Raw genomic sequence first — 18844 nt, 5'->3', positions numbered from 1 at the left:
AGTAGGCATTTTACTGAGAGTAAGACCTTCATGATTATTTATAACTTATTGTCAATAAATATAAAATAAGAGCTCTCTGTTCCTTATCCAGTGACCCCTATTCCATTTTCATCCTATCTTACCTCTCCACTGTATCTGATTCTTCTGAGCACATATTTTGCCGGAAATTATCTCCTTTGCTTCTTTCCAGAGACTTCTTTTTTCTATTTTCTTCTGTCTGTCTGACAATTATTTTTTATAGGTATTCTATAAATTTCTAAATTTTCACACTAAACTTTTATATATTTTTAAAAATTAAGAGTCTAATAGCAAAATAAACTTAGGAAAAGCATGTTTAATTCAACTTACATGAGATTCTCTATTGTAGGGCTTCTCAGACACAGGATTTTGTATCATCAAAAGGTGTACTTCTAAGTAAAAAATATAAACAAAATCGAAGTGCATCCCAAATAAAAGGTAGTATAGTTACTTTTTATACATAACTTATAAAAAATATAACTTTATCAACTCTAATATAGAATGGTCAAAAAGTGTACACATTTCCAAGTCAAATAGAATATTTTAAGATATTCCATTATTCTGGTAATCAACATAATTATTAAACTTCTTTAAGATGTTACATTTTGCCTATAAGATGAGAGAAAAAATAAAGCAAGATCCATGATATCCATATTTGCAGAGGGCAGGAATATGTACATTTATACTTTTATGTAGTGCTGCAGATAGTATAAATTGGGACTTCTCTTCTGGTGAATTATTTTCAAGATATATTAAGTCTTAAAATGTGCATTCAAATTACTCCTCTATCAATTTAGTGTTATTAAATTATCAAAGTTATATGATAAATTTTAATTCTGAAGCTGTCCATCCAGAATTCTTAGTAAAATAATAAGGATAAAAGAAATTTGTTTAATTAAATTTAAATAATGAAAGCAAGTATTTGATTAAATAATATATGGCATCATATTACCATAGAGCACAATATGTTAGTTATAACTTATTTTGTGGAAGAAATATTTATGATACATCACAACATAAGAGAAGAATTTTTAAAGCAAATGACATAGTATTGTCTTAATTGAATAATATTTGTATGCACAATGGGTGGAGAACAAAATGCCTGCATGCACCGAATCATTCACAGTCATCTCTGGGAGGAGGATTAACAAGTGATTTTCACTTTCTTTTTTGTACTTATCTGTATACTTCAGATTGTCTGTGATGAAAGTGAATTAATTGGTAATCTGCTCAGATGTATCCATGGATATTAAACATTGTCACTCTCATGATTTCTCTCTCTCTCACGGACACACACATTCTTGCATACACACATGCATATACCTTTCTTCTTCAGGCACATATCTTTGCTTTCTTTCTCCAAGGGCTCTTCTTTCGCCTCTTTTGTCTCTGTAACCTGTTTCCCAACACCACATAGCCCATATGGCTCACTTTTTCTGCCTCTGTGCTGCGTAAACCCTCTTGCACTAGAGTTCTTGGCTCTGAATTCTTTGTTTACCAAACTCAAGAACTGAGATTGCTGAACTGAGGGTCCACCTGGCAGGCTCACTCCAGAAGGATTTTCAGTCCATTCTCCCCAAATGTGTGGGGAGAATTCTTCTTGTGCAGGAAGAGCATTGAGGGATATCATCACTGTTCAGGCAGCTGACCTGATAAGGACAGAGCAGACCTCAAGGGATTTTACAGGAGAAGCTGTGTTGGGTCAGAACTGGTCTACCAGCTTCTGGAACACTGTCTTTTTGTGTGGTACAGATCTACGGCCAGAAGGGTCTGGTAGCTCCTACTGGCCATGGGAATTATGTCATCAGTGGACCAGCATTTACACTTTCTGGATACCTGTGTTTTCTATCAGTTTCCATTTGATGAGCGTAGCTACTTGTACTGTGAATCTGGAAGAGAAGAATGGCAAAATGCAGTCAAACTGTTACTGCAGCTTGTGCCTCTCATTGCCACCAGAGCTGGCATCTGTGAACTGTCTCACCAGGAAATTGAAGGCTGGGAAGAAAGCAGTGATGAAATTCTTGCTCGTGTAACATCTGCGGTGCCGAGAGAGCTAGCAGCTGCTATTGCTTTGAAAGCAAAGAAGGCTGCAATTGAACCAGATAAAGAAAGCAATGACAAGTACACGTAACTGTGGCCGAAGCTGACGGTGTCCCGGATTCCCAGGCAGGGGTGATGTGCAAACTTCAGGAGAGAGATGATATCGAATGCCTCACACCGGTCTAGAAGCTGGCGAGAGAAAACTGTCAGTTTTTGCAGAAGGAGAATAAAAGAACAGGAGACATCTGAACATGAGGATAAAGTAACAACTGTTAGGGAGCAAAGCAGACTGTCCTGGTGCTGAAGAAAGTGCTGCGCTGCAGCCCCACTGCCAGGAGGGAGCAAAAACAATGATTGGGGATGCATGGTGGAGGCCAGGACCCCGCAGAAGATCTCGGAGCACCTTTTCAATGACTTGCACCTGGAAGAAGTCGAGGACAACGGAACCAAGGCTCTCCTTGATGACTTCTTTCTCAGGTACACAGTCTTCATGACAACTGATGACTTGTGCCAGGTGCTGCTGAGCCATTATTCTGCTAAGAAGTATCAAGGCAAAAAAAAAAAACTCAGATGTTCCTAGTCAGAAACGTAAGGTCTCACATCTTGTTTCCCAGTGAATTTCTCTGTACAAAGACTGGTTACATGAAGATGAACATTCCAAAATGTTTTTAAAGACCATATACAGGAATGCCCTGGATGATGTATATGAATATGCAATACTTGAAAAAGAACTGAAAGAATTTCAAAAGATACTTGGAATGCACCGTTATCTCACTGTTGATGGACATTCACCACAAAGGAAGAATGAAGCCCTTTCCCACCAATCCAGTCTTAAGGAGAAATGGCTCCAGTATAGAGAAACTGAGTGAAACCGTAACTTTTTTTTGTCATGTGTACATAACAGAACACTCCTATGTAGTGTGAAGGCAAACATTTCCAGTACAGCCCAAGAGACCCTGAAAGTTGTGGTGAAGATCCAGCATGCAGAGGAGGATGTAGCTCTGGTGGCTGTCACGTTCTCTGAGGAAAAGTATGAACTTCAACCAAATAACTTGGCTATGTTCAAATCCCTGGAAGCATCTGGTCAGATATACATCTGCCGGAAAGACCTGGCTGACACTTTGAACTCATTTGCAGAAAATGAGGAATCAAATCAAAGGCCAATAGGATTTGGGGAGTGAACACTTGGGATCTTGCTCTGGAAATAATGAATCCCTACTGGAGTCTCTTCAATTCAATTCAGAGCAAGAGCTGATCTATTTCACATTCCACAGACAAGGAAGTGGGGAGGACACCGTGAACCTCAGCCTTCTGCTCTAGAGGTGCAGTGAGGTCCAGTTCTGGGTGGCCACGGAGATTCTGGTCTGCAACCAGCTAGGCAAATGAGTGCAGTTGGTGAAAAAATTCATCAGAATCCCCATTCACTGCAAAGCCCAAAGAAACCTGAATTCTTTCTTTGCTCTTGTGATGGCTCTCAACACTGCTTCTGTCAAAAAAGAAAGAAAGAAAGAAAGAAAGAAAGAAAGAAAGAAAGAAAGAAAGAAAGAAAGAAAGAAAAGAAAGAAAAGACAGAAAAGAAAGAAAAGAAAAAAGAAAAAAAATGAAGTTTAAGAGGAATTTGAGTACCTTATGGATACCAGGTAATATAATAATTACTGATGGCAAAACAATGAATACAACCCAGTTCTTATATTTATGTTCTGTAATTCTATCATGATAGATGCTGAGAGAAAAACAAATTACAGGTGCTATCAGAACACTGATGAATAGGCCTTGGTCTAACTCAGGAGTTTGGAAAAATATTTCTGCAGCAACCATTTCTGAGTTAAACTTAAAGGCTTAATCATAGTTCACAGGGATACAGTATAGATAAATCATTCTAGGATGAAAGAAAAGCATAAAGGTGAGTAAGGAGTCATGCAACAGAGGTCATGTGTAGAAATATGGAAAGTTTCTTATTAAAAATTGAAAACAGATTGACAGTGAGTGATGAGAAATAAGACTGAGGAGATACCTAAAGTCAGGATAATGGTGACTCACTTAACTTATGCAAAAAAATTGAATTGTAGTCTGTTATGAAAAACAACATTTTATAAACAGATTCTCATTTTAGTCTTTCTTGGCTTGTTTCCTCCATTTGTCCAAACTTATTTTCTGAAGAATAATTAAAATTTTAATCTATGACCCTGGCCGGTTTGGCTCAGCGGTTAGAGTATTGGCCTGCAGTCCAGAGAGACCCAGGTTCCGTTCCCGCTAAGGACATGTACCTCCGTTGCAGTTTGTCCCCGGCCCTGGTTGGTCGTGAGGGTGGCAGCCACTTGATGTGTCCCTTTCACGTCGATGTTTCTCTCTCTCTCTTATAAAAAAAAAGAAAACTCAATAAAAACATGAACAAAAAAAATTTTTTAATCTATGACTTATATTTCTCTCGAGTTCTAGAACTGTGTTTTCCAAATGGATAGCTAGAATATTGAGCCCCAAATCCATTAAACATGTAAATTATGTGAAAAAAATGCTAATAATTCTCTGTCTACTGCTCTCCCTTGGGCTGATCTCCATCTCAGTTAATGGCATCTCCAGTTACCTTATCTTCAGACAAGAAGTCTTAGACTCATTGTGTCTCAATACCTTTTCATCTGCACATTTTATTCTTCCCAACATATGAATTAGTGTCCTTCTCTGATTCCACATTACTATCATCTATACCTTCTTCATTCTTATCCAGGTACTACAAATGACTCCTGAACTCTAGTTTCCTAACAATCTGAAGAGATAGAAGAAAAATATTGCTAGGAATAAAGATAGAAGCAGCATAAAGGAATCCCATTTGTCTCAAAAATAAAATAAAAATTAATAGAGATTATAAACTAAAGGAATGGATAGGAAATGTTTTCTCTTTAAAGAAACCATTATATACAAGGGAAGAGGAAGAGAATAGCCGGGAAAGGGATTAGTAGTCATTCTAAATAGCTTCAGAAAGGAAAGATTATTTAGCTTTATCAGAATAGCACACTTTCATCATGAGTTTTTAATTCCAGTTCTACCAGCCTAGAATTAAGTGCAAATTATTCTTGGATTCTGGCAGAATATTAATTCCATCATTCATTTGTTTACTGACTACATGTATAGAGTGTATACAAGCCACTGTATGCAAGCCACTGAATAAAATGTAGTATAACAATGATGAAGATGACAGACGATTGTTTGCCTTCAAGGAGAGCATGGTCACACAAACAAATGGATAAACTGAAGTTGAGATGTGCAAGTCCTTGTTCAGACAAAGAGGCCACAGAGGAGTGACATCAACAACGTCAGAGATATAAGAAAAAGTGGAGGACCTATTATGGATCTGAAGGCACAATCCTTCATAGACACTGTTGCTATTCAGTTCTATTGAGTGAGTCTATGAGAAGTGCCAGGACAGTGGTGTAAGATTTTGGGGCGATTTAGTGAAGTCAGAAATCAGGATTATCACTTGAAATTTCCTTACATTAATATACTGCCAGTAAATTTGATTTTAGAAAATGGTGTGTAGCTACGACTGATTGTGGCCTAAAAAACTCGTATGAGCATACTTTCCACAAAGGTCTGCAACATTTGAAAACAAAACAAAACAAAACAAAACCCCCACAAACATATAATACCATAGCTAATAAAGATACATGTCTTTGAAGAGAAAAAGAGACTGCAGTACCAAGTATGTTTAAATGAACAGTAGTTACCGAATGCCTTCGTCACTCTCTAAAATCAATAAAATAAAAACATTTTTAAGGTCCAATATCTCTGAGATTCATTGTTTTAAGAAGTCAAACATGTAAAGGAATAGGAAATCAGTTCCTCGGGCAGAAGAGAAAGTATTGCAAAAGGCTGGGAGATGCAAAGAGCTTATTAACTAGCGGGTGAAGTTGAGGATGAAGGATAAAATGGGGACCTGATTTTAAATCACATTATTATCCCTATTTGAAGCTGGGATTTAGGCTATGTTCAGTGGGAAGTAATTGGAAGGCTATAAACTGGGAAATGGTCCCAGCTGACTTTTGTTTTAATTATCTGTTGCTGCATGCTTTAACATATACCTATTCATTATAATCAATTTAAAGGGATGGTGGGAGAGGTTATATAAAGATTTATAGCCAGATACATTTTAAATGGATGCCTCCAAATATTAAAATGAGAATTTATTCTTCTGAAATAAATGAAACTCTGCAGAACTAGGGAGTTGTAACATTTCTCTTTGCGTTACTCAAAATGTGGCCTCAGTCTATTTCTCTGTCATCAAAATATATTTGGAATTCTCCTCTCTCCAAGTAATTCATTGCCTTGATTATTTTTTTTAATTTGGTTTAAGCCAATCAGAATATCAGAGGAGAATGGAATACTATTGCACAGGTAGAAAGAAATTATATGAATATTTGGATCTATTTCACGTGCTGTTATAATATTACCCTTGTGCATGATGTAGACAATGCAACATGTTTTAATATTTAGTGAAGAATGTTTTGTGGCGACATGGCCAAATGCACCAGGAAGGTCAGAATCTTTGGTAAATAGGAAATCCATTATGATGGTGCCTCCCTCAGGAAAATGGTGCAGAAAAGTGAAATCAGTCAGCATGCCAAGTACACTTGCTCCTCCTGTAGCAAAACCAAGAAAGAGACAGGCTGTGGCATCTGACAATGTGCTTCCTGCATGAAAAGAGTTGCTGGTGGTGCCTGGACCTACACCACTTCTGCCGTCACAGTCGAATCTGCCATCAGTAGCCTGAAGGAACTGAAAGACCAGCAGAAGCTCCACAATTTGAAATATTGCTAGCCTATAATAAATGGGTTAATCTATGTAGCAGCCACAACAAAAAAGACTGTGCCTTGAGAAAAATGCTATGTCTGCTTGTAACCGGGTATGTTTTCTTTACATGACTAAAAATGTGATAGAATTAAACTAAAATGGTTTAAAACCTGCTAGAATAAGATCTTCTGCAAGTATTAATAGCAAGAGGCAGGATCAAATTTATAGACAAAGCAAAAATGCCATCAGTACTTATAAGAAGAGGTATGTAAGGCCATTATACCAAAGATTTCTTATATTCTGCTTTCAACTCTGAATCTACTCTGTTTCCATGACTTCACTTATTAGATAAAATGTTCCAGATACTAAGAAAATGCCTCTTTATTTTAAATGCCAATATCTGTATTAGCATATTTCCACTTAATGTCTCAATGCAGTCTATATAGGCAATTATCTAATATGATCTTTGAATATTTTATGTTACTTATTAACTTACACTTTTTGCTAGTTTCCTAGTTTTAGACCATGCCTCCTAATTTAGCATTCTTAAGTTTTATGTGTATTTTGTTTGAGTCACTGCCTGGACCCTTGATCATATTCAACGCTTTAAATATGTTACCAAAAGCACAAGATGGTTTCATTTGTCAAAGTTTTCAATGATGCCTATTCAGAAATATTTGCACATGTCAGTGAAGGAAAGAAATGTCTTGATTGAAGTGACAAATTGCATTTTTTTTTTTTTTTGCAAAACTTTCTAAGTAAAAGCACAGATGTAAAGTATTATTACTGTTAGACAGTTAAATATTTTTTAACAATTCTCAAAAAGTCCCTGAAGACAAAATAAGCTTTATGATATTATAAATTGAACACCATTGACCCTCTGAAAGTAAATTTGATGTCTCCCAATTACATACTTGTTTAAAACATGACAAAGAAATAGGAAATAGAGGTATTCGTTGTATCATGTAATAAATGTTTCAACTGAGATGATGGTATCTTTGAAGAAAATTCTTAGATGTGTCTAACACCAACCACCCTCTGATTCTCCAAGTCTGTATCCACTTTCAATCTTAGATAGCATCTGAAATTGCTAAAATACTAACTTTCCACTTGAACTTCTCTAGTCTCAAGCATTGTGACTTTTCCTTTAAACTTCATAGGAAGCCCCTCGGGGAGTCCTCATCAGGAAATGGCTGAGAGGAACTCTCACCCAACTTCAGTTATAGCAGTGTTTGGGCTTCAACGTTTTTGAAGACAAGTTTCCCACAGAACATATAAAATCAAAAACACTGCTTTACAAGGTTTTTCAGCAATACAGGAAATTTGGATGCCAAATAGTTATTTTTATATGATAAGAGATCACAAATTCTATTTCATCTCCTCCCTTTTGTTTAAGAAAGAATAGTATCCTCTATAGTAGACTTTTTTTGGTTAGATATTTTATATTATAATTATCAAAATGTATAAACAAGATTCTTATACACATATTGAGCATGTGTCAAAGATTTTATCAAACTCATTTTTTGAATATTTTTGCCAATCTGACAAAAGAAAAGGTATAATTTTGATTCATTCACATCAAATTAATTTTTTAAATGAGGAAAACAGTAAGTAGTTAAAACCAATGAGAATTTGACCTTCAAACATTTTTCTCTTCTACTAGACAAAATTCATTTGCATTGCTACAGGTAAAAAAATTTGCATTACAATGTTTTCTATAAATTAATTTGTATTCCTACAGAGTTGTAAAATGGACTAGTCAATCAAAGTCAGTCAAAGATATGCATCCTTATAGAATTAGAAATGCCCGGGACACAATTGACAATCCTTCCCAGATGCCATTTCAAAGATATAGTCATCTCTTTTGCCCATTTACAATTCTTTGACATTTTTTTCTGACAAGTATAAGTGAATCACCCCTCAAGCCATGTAAAATAAACACCTAAACATATATTAGATGAATATCTTAACTTTTATATTTATATAATATATCAAAAGTTACAAGCATAAATTCACAAAGTTAATTGCCTTGATATTAATTTATCTTTTTTTAAATATCAACATGTCAAAAATTATTCTCTGATTTCTTTTAGGGCTTTGATCTATTTTTCTGGCACATATGTCATTTTAGTTTATTTAAAAAGAAGTTGAGGAATTAAACAAAAACCTACTTTAATAACCTTTGTATTTTTATTACTATTTCCATCCCTGCTTTTATAATGAACATTTCAGCAGAAAGAAATAAAAAAAATAGGTCAAGGAAAGAAATAAAAGAAAGGACTGTGAAACCATTCTTCTTATAGAATAAAATAAAAATAATATATTTAATATTAAAATTTTGTGATTTAAATTTAAAAAAATAATGGAGCAAAAGAAATAAAATACACAAAATATTAGAATAAAATAAGAGTAACAAAGTAGATGTTTGCAAAAAGAAAAATTTTATGGTCTAAGACAGTTTAAAAATAGGGGAAACAAATTTAGGTTCTCAGACAAAAGAACTTCCAAGTAGAGACTATAGTATTATTATTCTAAGCCATCCTCTAATGTATTTTGTTGATTTCAATGTAATATTCACAGGAATATTATAAAAATAAAGTAGTGTATATGAGATTTTTAACTATTCAGGTGGGAGGTGGAAATCAAAGGGGAAAACAAGTAAAATATTAGACACAATTTTTCAAAACAGAACCTGAATTTTGACTTTTTTTTTTATCCTCACCTGAGGACATTTTTGCATTTATCTTCAGATAGAGCTAGAGGGAGAGAGAGAGGAAGAGAGAGAGAGAAAAATCAATGTGAGAGAGACACATCGAGTGACTGCCACCCACACAACTCCAACCGGGGTGGGGACAAACTGCAACCGAGGTACATGTCCTTAGGTATAATGACATATGTGCCAGAACCCGGGACTCTCTGGTCCATGGGCTGACGCTCTAACTGCTGAGCCAAACCGGCCAGGGCAGAATCTGAATTTTTAAATAAAATATTTGCTCAAGTGAATTAATTAGCTCATCCTGTTATATGGCAAGAGATCCTGAGGCCCTGAAATTTTATCCAACATTCACATGGTCATTCAGAATAGTTTACTTGCTATAGAATAGGCTCTTGCTATTTTTATAACAGGGTTACACAAAGACTTAGTGTGTTTATATTGTAAGAGAAGTTCTTTAACCAGGGTTATTCATACTCCTGTAATTTATCATTATGTATACTGAAATGTTCCCACACATAATAAAAGTGTTCAGATAAAAAGAAAAAAAATTAATTGGTTAACATTATAAAACAATTTCTAGAAAATTAAAGTTCATTATATTTCTTCTATAGATTATTACACTTCAAAAAGAGATTCATACAATCTACATAAAAGATAAATTAGAAGTCAGCAATGGCCCTGGCCAGTGTGGCTTAGTTGGTTGAGAGTCTTCCTATGTACCAACAGGTCGCTGGTTCAACCCCCTAGTCAGGGCATCTGCCCTGGCTGCAGGGTTGCTCTCCAGTAAGAGGCAAGCAGGAAGCAGCTGATAGATATTTTCCTCTCTCCTTCTTCCCTCCTCTCTCTCTAAAATCAAGAAAAACATATTTTAAAAAAATAACACCTCAGCAATGAAGATATGGTTGCATATATTCTAGGAAATCTGTAAGGGTTTAAATACACAATGTGGTCCTCAGAACACAGTAAAAAAAATTTTGAATACATCAAATAATTGTACCTTGCCATATAAATGAGAAAATTTGGTGTTGCCAAGTTGGGTAGTCAACAACTACCCTAAAAAGGATACTTTCTGAAAGTTAATTTTTAACAATTTTTTTTAGAACATGGGGTTTATTTCCTCATGTGATCACTAGTATATATAGCAGTGTAGTTCCCAGATTAGTCAAGAAAAGCTGGTATATACCAGAAGAAGAGAACTAAAAATAACTTCAACTATAGGTAGTTAATATATGCATTTCTGTTCTTCTTATGAAACAAAAATGCACAACAAGTTAAAATTTAAAATGCTAACAACCCATCTCTCATCCTTCGTAAGGTGGTTTATGGTATCATTAGAGCACATTTCCTTTTAAAGTATTATTAATAGACTTTATTTTTCAGAAGAGTTTTAGCTTTTCATGAAAACTGGACAGAAACATTCTCATATACCTCACACCTAGTTTCAGCCTTATTAACATCTTACATTAGTATGATATCTTTGTTACAATTAATGAACTGATATCGATACATTATCATTCACTAAAGTCCATAGTTTATTCAGAGTTCCTGACTTGCTACCTAATGTCTTTGTTTGTTTTTTTCTTTTCTGTTTTAGGATCCCATTCACGATACCACATTATATTTATTTGTCATATTCCTTTAGATTCCTCTTGGCTGTGACAGTTTTCCAACATTGTTTCGATGACCTTGAGAGTTTTCAGCAAGAACCAGTCAGATACCTAGTGGGATGTTCCTCTATTGGGATTTTTCAGATGTTTATTAATTCTTTTTTGGAGAATGAACACAGGTGAACATGCCTCTTCCAGTATGCCATGTTATGCTGTCAACAATTTATGACTATTGTTAACCTTAATTACCTTCCTGGTTTCTCCACTGTGGTTATACTCTCCCCAGTCTACATACTATATTCTGGAAGGAAGTCACTATATACACCCCCACATTTACAGGTGGAGTATTTCCATAATTTATTTATAATTCTCTAGATGAATTTGTGTTGTTGGATATTTATTTTGCACTTTGGATTATAATACCACTTTTTTCTTTGTTACTCTAATTTTTCAGTTTTGGCCATCGGGTCCTCTCTTGGCTGTCTCCTGTGTTCTTTTGACATACTTTATCAATGTAGGTTTTTAGTTTTTGCTATTTTTATTTTTTGAAGCACTTTACTACTTTTTGACACCACAATAATACAAGATGCTCCTGGCTCATCTTGTATATTTCATCCCCGACTCTTAGAATCAGATATTTCTCCCAGTAAGTCCTGGCTCCTTATATTGGAGAATGATACTAGAAACAAAGTTCTAAGTTCTGGGTGTGCTCATTGCTACTGGAATGATTCTTTTAGGTCCTTTTCCAACAGAACAAGACAGTATAAGTGTGTATACTAGTCCATACATACATACATATGTACATACATACATATATACATTTCTATATCTTAAGTAATCATTTATATTTATCATATGTTAAACATGAGTTCTCACTGATGTCTTCTAGTGTAATACATTAGCACATGGATCACTCTAGATTTCTCTCCTTACTTGCCTGTGGACTCCCGATCCTACAAGGAGAAAACTTGCTTCCCCTCTCCCCATTCATTAATTAATCATTTGCTTCCATTATACATGTATATCAAAATCAGAATGGCTCACCCATGCTCCAGTGGGAAACAAGTTTAACAACTAGAATTCCATGCTTATTGTGCAGTTTCTTCTGAAGTGAAAATCCACTCATCAGAAGTTACTTAGGTCAGCACTATCTATCCCAACAGAGACTCTTTTAAAGATTGTCTAGTTATTTCTGGAGTGGTACCTAAGACAAACAAATAAGAATGCACATTTGTATCTTCCTGCTACTGGACATTAAAAAAGCAAAATACATTGAAATTAATTGATTCTAACTTTATGAATACTATGAGAGTAAGAAAATATGATTTATCCCCCAATTCAAAATATACAGAGAAAAGCCCCTGCTGGTTTGGCTCAGCAGTTAGAGTGATGGCCCATGGACCAGAAAGTCCCAGGTTCAGTTCCCGCTAAGGGCACGTACCTTGGTTGCAGTTTGTCCCTGGCCCCTGTTAGGGTTGTGTGGGTGGCACCAGTTAATGTGTCTCTCTCATGTCGATGTTTCTTTCTCTCTCTTCCTCCCTCTCTGTCTCCCGCTCTATTTGAAGATAAATGGAAAAAAATGTCCTTGGGTAAGGATTACAAAAATAAAGTTGACAGTGAAATCTACCTTCAACTGTACATTAATTTTCAGGTTTGTTGTAATAGTATATGAAACTTTTGAGTTTCTGATGCCCACAATTGTCTCTTAAGCCATTCATTCTATATTTCTTTATTTTTTTTCTCTTTATTTACTTTTAAAGAAAGAGGAAGATGCATGAATCGATGCTCAACCACTAAGACCCACCGGCGGGGCCATTTATTCTATGTTTCTACACAGCCAAAATCATCAGGAAACCTCTTCAATAATACCAGAATGGGACAATCTAAGACTTCATTTTACAAGTTAAAATTCTGAATGCATTTTTTATAAAAATAAGGTAAAAACATGAGAAAATGAGTTTAAAGTAATGCTTTATAAAAGCATTTTTCATCAGTATAGAATAATCAAAATCAGAATATTAGAAATGGCTTTTTGTTAGTCTAACCTGAAGCAAAATGAACTACAAAGCATATATAAATATGTAAGATATATATAAACACATACAATTTGTTATTTTCAAAGCTAGCCTGGAAGTTAAATCTATGCTTTTAATATCATTTTATTGAGAATATGTTGAATCAGTTAACATGTAAATTAATTTTTGACCCAAAATCTCCTAAGAAGATGCAGTGCCCTGAAAAAAAGTTAATTTTGAAAACGAAATTTCTGTCATAACATTTTCATTGTTGAATAACTCTTGGGGGTACCATAATGACCACTTAATAATAAATAAGTAGCGAGACTACCTTTATTCTAGGCTCCTTGTCTTACTCTCTCGAGAAGACTCATCCCCTTTCCCCTGTGTTTTCTGCCTCAATAACATCAGTCAAATGAGGAAATTCATAGGTGTTCTTAAAAGAAAGAGATTGTTTAAACTGACAGCGAAAGATGGTCATTCCAAGATTACTCAGGATTAAAGAGAAGAAATCTACAATATGGATATCATTACCAATGAAAGATAACATCATTTTTTCCTCCTTAATTTGTTTGGAAAATACCTTCTGACTAGAAGATGCATCATAATTTACATCCACATACATTTTTATTAGTGGAAATATAAAGTTAATTAGAAATGGGATTTTACTGTTTTTGTTGTCATTGTAGAATCCACTTTTAAAGTTAATTTTTGGTGGAAACACTGTCTTATAATTATTATGACATTCATTTTAGGTTTATTAATAATAAAACCCTCCTTACAATTTTATGACCAAGTTTTTGCTCAAATAGATATTTATTTTCTAGATATCCTTTAATGCTTTGAGAGTGTATCATTCTGGATAGGCTGAATTAGGTTGCTGTAACAAACAAACCTTAAATCTCAGTGGTTAATTAGAAGATAAGTTTATTTCCCACAATGCAATCTATATGTTCTGTGGGGATGATCAGGAGGGCTCAGTTCTTTGAAGTCTTTTGAAGACCCAGATCAGTGGAGACTTTACTAAGACACATGCTTCTATCATCACCACAGTAGAGAGAAAGGAAGGTGGCTAATTGCATGACTCTTCCCTAAAGAAGTTATGCATGTTATTTTCGCTGTCATTTTATGTAACTTCTAAGGGACTGGGAAGTACACTCCTGTTTCCAGAACACATACCAGGAAATACTAGTTTGCAGCACCAGTAACTACCTTAGTGATGAGATAAGCTACATCTCAGTGAAAGAATGTTGGGAACCAATAATGAGAACTCTGTTCTTTCTTAGTCAAATGAAACTAAATTTTGAGTTCTCCAAAATTTATGACTCCCCTTCGGAAAAAGAAAAAATATATAATCTGTATTCTGAAATTTAAAAACCCACATGCGCCCTGGCCGGTTTGGCTCAGCGGTTGGAGCGTCGGCCTGCGGTACAGAGAGACCCGGGTTCGGTTCCCGCTAAGGGCACGTACCTCGGTTGCAGTGTGTCCCCGGCCCTGGTTGGTTGTGCGGGTGGCAGCCACTCAATGTGTCCCTTCACGTCAATGTTTCTCTCTGTCTCTCTTCCTCTCTCTCCCTCCCGCTCTATCTGTACAAAAAATGGAAAAATATCCTCGAGTGAGGATAAAATAAATAAATAAAAAATAAAATAAAAATAAAAACCCACATGCCTCCCACCTGAAATCTTTGCCCAAACTGGCTTTTGTTCAAGAGAACTGATGACTTAATTTGTGTCAATGGTAAGACAATTGCAAAGGTGCTAAAATCCCTCTTAAGAGACAGTGTATTGCAGTAAGGAGAAGCATGGTCCCTTATGTTAGACTTCCTGAATTCTTTCCCCTGCCTTGCTACTGTCTGGCAGTGTGAATTTGGATAAGTTGCTAAATCTTTCTATTCCTCAGTATATGTTTCTGTAAAATGAGGATGAGAAGACTCCCTGAGAGTTAAAACATGTAAGGTACTTAAAACAGATCACAATATGCCTTTAATTAATGTTAGCCTGAGATATACTAAACTTTTTGGTTTAGAATAAATCAGATTTCTATTTTCATCTGACATAAACTTTTAATTAAATATTAAAATTTCTGCATTCTAAGTTTTTGAATGTATTTATTTCAGCATTTGTCTAGCAATATAATGTACATTTTCTCTAATTAACTCATAAAAAACAGATATTATAGTTCTTTCATAAACTATAGAAAAGATAATAAATGTAAAGGATGAACCACATTTTGTATAGGGTCATGTGTCATCCATTGAATATGATATAATTGAATTGAGTGAATATAAATTATAATATTTTATTGAAAGGTTATAATATTTAGAAAACTCAAAATTATTCAATCAACAGTATCATTTATTATGCATATGTAATTCAAAATTTCCAAAATATTGCTTAAATTTGCCAAGAGTTGAAATTGTGTTGAGTATCTAAACCCAAATTCAAGTACTCATCCATCTGCTGTGGGTAAATAGTGCTGATTAGATAAGTAGGGTGTAAATGGTCCAAAGAAATAGAAACTGCAGATGTTATTTATATATGAATGAACATGCATTTTATAGTATCATATTCTGCAAAAAAGGGGCTTTTGTACTTTCACTTGTGATCATTGCTTGCTTTGTGAGAAATAGATCATTTAAGTTTTTTGTGTTAAAAAGATTAAATATTGTTTAATAGTTTTTTAATTTGATAATCAGAATAATAAGGCTATTCAATAAAATATAGAAAAATGCATACAATTTGGAACATTGCTAATATGTCCTTATGGATATTTTAAAAACTGCAAGTAGTTGTCATTACAAAGGGAAATAAGACCTGTGGAGTAACTAGTTCTCAGTGGCAGGGAACTGCAAGGTGACTTTAATACGATGGAGTTGATTCATTTACAAAGTAAATGACAACCTATTACATTCTTTCACTGTAGTTGGCACTGTAGGAGTTTCACAAATGTGTGATCATATATTGCTGTTGGGGCCCTGGGCAGGCTGCCCCAAGTTATTCCTCAGTAATGTATTAATTATTTTGAATACAATCACCTGGGGAAGCAGCACGAGCAGAAAGAGTTCTCTCACGCTCTGTCCCACTAAAAGCAGGAAATAAGTCTCCATGCCACATGCCCTCCCCACTCCTGAAGGACTGAGCCACAACCTCATCACAAAACTCATAAATTTAGGCCGCAAAAGCATGTATACACCTTAAAACTTCTTTACTAATTTACTACCCAAGCCCAAACTTTGTTGGGATTCTTAATGTATACCCGAACCAACTTAGATTCCTTTGAAATGAGCACTGACTTTCTTTGTCCTGTCAATTTCTCACAAATGTATTATTTCTTCATACAAAAAGTGTAAAAAGATGCTTAATTTGATCACTTCTTTGTGCCTCATTATATAACCCGAGCATCATTTGTGATTCTCCTGTGTGCACATGTTAAGTTTGTTTTTTTTCTCTTGTTTATCTGGTCTTGTGTCAATTTTATTATTTTATAAATAGTTCTGCTAGAAGAACTGAAGAAGGGTGAAATGAGGGGGTAGGGGGTCATCTCTCTTTCCAAAACATTGGCGTGTAGAAATGATACTGTTGTAATTAGCTAGTTATTAATCATAGGAAAGGAGCAAAGGGAAGGCCACACATGATAAGCATGGCCATTTGGGCAGGTTCACCAGAATGCTGAACTTTTGTACTCCCAGGGACTCACCCACCAATTCCCCACAGAACACTGGGGATAGGGGTTCAACAAAGGGGAGATAGATGTACCTTTCAAAGGCTTTCATGCTGGCTTCCAAGTTTTGGAGCAAATATATAACTAAGGTATCTCTGTGCATTTAAAAGTGAAAAATTGTATTCTAATATAAAGTGAAACTTATATAAATAAACATATAAGTAAAGAATGTAATTCTTTATTCTCTAGCAGCTCTGCCCAATACAACTTTTTGTGGTGATGGAAATGCATAAGTCCATTGAGCACTTGAAATATAGCTGATGTAACCAAGTGCTGATTTTTAAACTTTATTTGATTTTAATTAATTTAAAATTTATATTTAAATAGCCATGGGTGAAATGTGTTTATGATATTAGACAATATAGCTCTAAAGTTTTACTGTTATTCTGCCTTTCATTCATTTTATCTAAAATTAGAGAAAAAGAATACTGTTTGTTGTTCATTTGAAATTGTAAGGTCAACAATTTGCTTTATAGCAAAATAATTTTTATGCAATTTAATTTGCCATATAGTGATGACAGATAGTATAAGCAAGTGGAAATTTCTAAGTGACATGTTTCAGTTTATCCTTGGTGTCTCCAGACTCTTGTACCAATCAGCCCCAAGTGCCAGTCAGCTACTCTGTGTAAAGCATTGTGGTTTTTCTTGTCTAGATCATTCACTATGACCTGGCTTAAGTCCAGAGAGAAACAACGTGGTGATTTCCTAGTAGAGACTTCTCTGGAGAATTGTGGACTAATTCTGGGGAAACTGAAGTCAGGTAATTTAGGATTCAGAGTATGGAAACTTCATCCCAGGGGCAGGTGGGAAGGCAGGTGCATGCTTTTATCCATGACATCGAAGCATTTTGACATGTGGCAATCTGGCAGTTATGACTACTGGCTCTGTTTGTATTTGAATTTACCATAGAAGGAAATATGGCATATTACAGTGTGATGCCTTTGGCTCAGAAAGTTCCTCATTTAAAATATAGAGGCTGCCCTGGCTGGTTTGGCTCCGCGGTTAGAGCGTTGACCCGCAGTTCAGAGAGTCCCGGGTTCAGTTCCTGCTAAGGGCACGTATCTTGGTTGCAGTTTGTCCCCAGCCCTGATTGGGGTCGTGTGAGTGGCGATCCCTCAATGTGTCTCTTTCACATCGATGTTACCTCTCTCTCTCTCTCCCTCCCACTCTATCTGAAGATAAATGCATTAAATGTCCTCAGGTGAGGATAAAAAAATAAATAAAATATAGAGGCAGATACAGTGAAGAAATGACAAAATTAAATAATTGCAGTTTTACATGTGTAGGGAAGTCAGACAGGTTCTAGAGTATAAAGGAACAATGGCTCCATTAGAAATAAGAGGACAACTTAAAGCTACATTGAATTTGGTGGGGCAAAACTGGGACAGGCAGAAACAAAACACTGAGCAATTGAAGTTCTCTCAGGTACACTTTCTAAAAAGGTGGGGAATTACTTCTGGAGCAGCATGTGAGGAAAAGATTGAGCTTAAAACTTGGTGTTGGCATCCTCAAGTGGCTGCAGGACTCTTGAGAGGAGAATGAATGCGATCACTCGGTGTGGACAGTTAAAACAATTATTTCTTATAAAATGTTTTTCTTTTCAGTATAAATGTGTTGCATATAAAATAGGAGAAAATTAGAAGATGACAGTAGAATTACATGGCTGAGGTGGCCATATTTTGGAAACCACGTGTAGGCAGAAATGCTTCAACTTGAGAAAGTAGAAAATGGTGTTTCATAGTCCAGTCAGGAGAAGATCAATGAGTGTGAAGGTAAAGAGTGAGCGGCAGTTATAAATGAAAGTAAACCACGAGTTTAGACTCCAGAGATAGAAGATTAATATTTTGAAATATAAATGGAAAGATTTAATAATATACTTTAAGAGAATAATAAATTTAGTATTTTTATTTATATAAAGACAGTACAATAAATTTTATTCCTAA

The 18844-nt window shown here is 35.2% G+C and overlaps 2 pseudogenes; both read left to right on the top strand.

Moving 5' to 3' along the window:
* Positions 1-1592: 1592 nt before the first annotated feature.
* Positions 1593-5455, top strand: LOC118622417 (annotated as a pseudogene).
* A 1112-nt stretch (positions 5456-6567) lies between these two features.
* On the top strand, positions 6568-6870 carry LOC118622416 (annotated as a pseudogene).
* The last annotated feature ends 11974 nt before the right edge of the window (positions 6871-18844 follow it).

The sequence above is a fragment of the Molossus molossus genome, unplaced genomic scaffold (assembly GCF_014108415.1).
Source record: "Molossus molossus isolate mMolMol1 unplaced genomic scaffold, mMolMol1.p scaffold_m16_p_9, whole genome shotgun sequence".
Classification (NCBI taxonomy): Eukaryota; Metazoa; Chordata; class Mammalia; order Chiroptera; family Molossidae; genus Molossus; species Molossus molossus.
Note: the sequence above shows the minus strand (reverse complement) of the source record. Positions and strands in the feature narration are given on the sequence as shown.